The 4518-nt window shown below is 36.7% G+C and overlaps 1 long non-coding RNA gene across 2 annotated transcripts; it reads right to left on the minus strand.

Annotated features, from left to right (window-relative positions):
- Positions 1–1423: 1423 nt before the first annotated feature.
- LOC116650996 (uncharacterized) lies at positions 1424–4264 on the minus strand. 2 transcript variants are annotated; one of them, XR_004304009.2, is made up of 4 exons: positions 2692–4264; positions 2180–2393; positions 1998–2036; positions 1425–1935 (listed from the first exon to the last, which is right to left on the minus strand). It is a non-coding gene; the product is annotated as an uncharacterized lncRNA (long non-coding RNA). The 2 variants fall into 2 exon arrangements; XR_011416867.1 differs by having other exon boundaries at positions 1424–2036; positions 2692–4261.
- Between the last annotated feature and the right edge of the window lie 254 nt (positions 4265–4518).

A 4518-nucleotide genomic window follows, 5' to 3' on the forward strand; every position in this document is an offset into this window, starting at 1 on the left:
AACGTTGCTGGCGCTTTGCCTGTAACTGATATACTCTCGGTCGGCACAACGTCGACGCCGGCGCTGGCTTCGACTGCGACTGCGACTGCGACTGCGACTGCGTTCATGTTAGCGACGAGTGCGGCTGCGAAGCCGGCGACGTCGACAGCGCAGTCGCTTAACTTTTTGGGCTTGGCGCTTGGCTTTTTGAGCTGTTTGGTTACCGTTACAGGACTGGCTTCGCGCTGCCCTTATGACTTAATTAGCTAGGTTTGCATACTAGCTATACCCTGCCCAAATGCGTGTGACAGGTATATTGGTGACAAGTCGTTTGCTTAGCCATAAAACATTTCTGACATACAAATTGATATTATGAGTTGTTATTCAAAGCAGAATATTGTACTTAAAACTACACTGAAGTACTCTATACATACCTAGGGTATCTTATAGCACAGCACAGTCTAACTATAAATTAAAAGTTTTACAAGAATTGTTATTATTAGTAGAATATTGTACCTAATGCTACACTAATGCACTTTATACATAACTAGGGTATTTGATAGCACAGCACACACGCTGTTAGTTCTGTCAGTTGTTTTTAAATTTCCTAAAGTCATTCTGCTGACATGTTCCACTCAAGAAATTGTACTCAATGGGCCTAAAACTGATTATGGCATGCCTTATCAACTTGAAGAACTTAATACCTTCAACTGATTAGCGGTAATCCCGTCCAGTACCGTTCCGTCCCGCCCACAACCTTCAGAAAGCGAAAATGTTTTCCATTGACGCTTGACTAGTTTAATTGCACCTTAGGGCACTTTTTCTTGGCTAATGGGCAACGCTTGACGGCTACTTAATACTTTTCATATTTCACTTTTTAAACAATTTCACCTGCCCAATGCATCGCTTTGATATTGATTATCATTAGGGGTTTTCTTGGTTAATAGCCTGCTTATAAATACACCCAACGCGTACCTTGTCATCATTTTATTCAGGCTCAAGCAACAGTTGCGATTTATTGACAAAACAAGCGACAGACCAACAAAAACATAAAACAAAGACAACAACAAATAGCGCCCACCTCTTATTTTTATAAATAATGCGCGCACAGACAGATTTTCTATTTGCCCAGATATGAATGGGCAAGAAACCCAACTTGCCAGCTTTATAAAATTTATGATATGTGCTCAAAGTCAGACGGTCCGCAGAAATCGGTAGCTTTCGAACTGTTCGAGTTATCCGTTTGAAGCTTGGAATATATATTCGAAATACTTCACGGTAATTTTTGAAAATAAAATAAAATTAGGCAGCAGAACAAAAATTGATCCTATTAACAATAAAACACAGACTTTTCTTTTTTCACAATTATTTCTACGGCAAAAAAATAGAATTTATTAATTAAACATAAAATAATGTGCAATAAAAATATATCTTCTTTATTTATTCGTAATTTTTCGATACATAAACTAATATATTTTCGAATATATCTGTGAATATTGAATATTATTTTTGTATTATTTGAAACTATAGGTTCAAAGAAAACTAGTTCTTGCATTTGAATATTATTAATGAATTTAATGATATGAAAAACAAAGTTGGATACCAAAACTTAGCTTGATTTTAAGATCCACAGTCGTAGCCTTGTCTTCATTAGGCGTTTCCCCATTAGCATTGTCTAAACCTAATTGAATCACTTTTTTTTTTTTAAACATATTCCTTATGAAGTTAGTACTTTAACCAATCCCTGGTTAAAAAATATCATCAACTTTGCACAACGAACCAAGGCGAAATTTGATATGTCTATAAACATGGCCCGAAACCAAACGCAGTTGAATTTTTAAGCCAATTAAATGCACAGGCAAATCTTTAGTCTTAGCATTTAAAACGGTTGACTAATAAGTATTGTGAGTAACGTCCAAGTAAATAACACGTCGAATCAATTACTGATGAAATACCCTGGGAAAAATTTCCACAATATGCACAAAATAAAATTATAAGAATGAAATAATAATATTTACATATATCTTTCTGCTTGTGCGACTTTTATGATTACGTACCTAAAAATGCAATTATTAAATTTTTTCCAATTTAAATTTCTTAAAAAGTAAATTTTAATTGTGTCTGAAAAATGACAGACTAGTTATTTAATTATTTAAATTATATGTTTTTCTATTGCCAACTTGGGATGGACTATAATTACCTTAACTCATCTCATTTTGATACACTTGAATTTTGACATGAAGTAGAGAAGTGATGGAGGTATCTCCAGCCTCATAAAGTATATATATTCCAGATCAGCATTAACATACAAGTTGATATAGCCATGTCCGTCTAACCCTCTTTCCATCCGTTTGCGTAGGTCCGGCTTTCTTTAGCAGGGGGAACCTTCCGAATTGGACAACTTTATCATGTAGCTGCCATAAAAAAAGAGGAGAAAAGAGAGAAAAGTAGGTTCCTGTATGAACAACTTTTTGGTTTGTCAAGATATCTTTATCAAGATATTCCCTTTTGGGAATTATAAGTTTATTAAATACCACTATTTTTATATATATGAGAATATTCTGTTTTCCGAGATGTTTTCATGAAACTCAGAATCTTCCCCATTCTCACATATTTGCCAAGCCGTAGCATATATAAGGCTATTAAAACTTCAGCTTGCGTAAGATATTCTGCTTTCACGTTTAATAAATTATAATTATAGTAAATTCTAACCATTGATATTCTCAGCATTATCAAAATTTCTTCAATTTAACTTTCAGCACAAATGAGCGCGGTAATTTTTGAAAAGTCATTCAATAAACGAAGCAGCGAAGATTCCGGCCCGGAACCCTCCTCCGTTTGCAGCCGCATTGCTGGTGACATTGGAGCTGCCTTTGAACCAAGCTGTTAGCCAAAAGTGTAGCTGTAATTTAGCGCTTCCAGAGATGAAATGTTGGCTTGTACGAAATCCAGTCGGAGCACAATATCGTTGATCGGCGAGTGGTGCTAGCTGTCGCTGTTGTTGGCCCGAATGATTTACAGTTATTGGCGGGGCTAATCATGAAACGAAATTCGTGTGCAAAAAGGCAACTGCCAGCAATAAACGCACATGAGTCAGTAGAAATGGAGCCATGAAATGGTCGAAACCAAAATGCTGATCAAATTGGTAAAACAAAATTGGTTCACTTTGCGGTTCGGTCAGGTGGCTGAAGCCGGAGCGTGCCACGTGCAATTGTTGTTATTGTTGTTGAGCTACAAGCGAATCATTAATTTGGTCTATGTACACGGCAAATAAAGGTCAATGTCGCCAGCTCAATGCTGAGCTGCAGCTTTGACACTTCAGAGCGCAGCTCAGCTTCAGCTTCAGCTTCATCCATCAATCTTTTCTACCTGGGCCCGTGCGTGAGCGAGTCCAGCCCGCCTCTCGCCATCTCTTTGCCTCTGCCCCTCTCTGCGTCGTCCGCTCTAATTATGGCTAAGAGCCCCGATTTGTACCTAATATTTATACATATATAAGGTGTATCCACTCGTGTGTTTCAATAAGGCCGCCGCTTGCGGCTACAGTCAACATTTTTTTTTTGTTGTTTTCGAATATTTTGCAGTGTCTGCTGATCTTGCCATGACTATGACTAACTGTTTCTCGAAGCGTTAAGTGTTGTTATTGTGGCTCGAATTGCTGGGCTATTGACAAAATGTTTTTTTTTTTTCTGCAACCCATCACACGCATATCGTGGGAAATTGTCCAAAACACCCACATTTTTGTGGGGGCGTATGGCAATGTCATACAGATCTACTTATGTACTTACATTCGAATGACACATTCGAATGACATGCTATGAAAAGGGGAAGAATCTACGACGCAATAAGCTCTTCAAGAATTTCCCTCTTTCTAGAGAAGAGCAAAAGCCCACGAAACAATATTTCTTTGTGCGATTATTTTTAGATTAAATATTCAATTTGGTTGCAGTTACTTATCTGAGAATGAAAAAAGTATCTTAAAATTGATCAACTAAAAGATACTCTGCTATCGGGTTACTGAAATACACTCGAATTCGTACTCAATATCAATAAAATACCTGGAAGATTATAACACTTGAATTCCCATTATTATTCTCCTTACTTAGAGTACCAAAATGTACTAATATAAGTTAAATGAGGATTTATAGGCTTTATAGGACTTTGGAGAATTCCCTTTTCTTAAGTTATTTATTTCGCAGAGTTGTGAGCTAATTTTCGTACCACTTATAAAGCGCGCCATCGATTTGGCAATATAATATATTTAGAGTATGAATTAATTAGAATCAATTATCAAACAGAAAATGAATGGAAATATACTTAGCCTGAAAGCGAAATCCACTTGAATAAACACGAAACTCTAATTAATACTTATTAAAACGAAACAAACTCAAACTTTTTGCATAGAAATGAATAGCATTCGTCGTGAAAGCCAAATTAAACAAGAAACTCTAATTAGTATTGAGACAAAAAGCTCTTTTAAGCAATGAATAGAATTTCGGGGCATCCGTCATGCCAAAGTTGTTGTACCCCCCTCCGCCAGAG

This window comes from Drosophila virilis, chromosome 5 (genome assembly GCF_030788295.1).
Source record: "Drosophila virilis strain 15010-1051.87 chromosome 5, Dvir_AGI_RSII-ME, whole genome shotgun sequence".
In the NCBI taxonomy this organism is placed as follows: Eukaryota; Metazoa; Arthropoda; class Insecta; order Diptera; family Drosophilidae; genus Drosophila; species Drosophila virilis.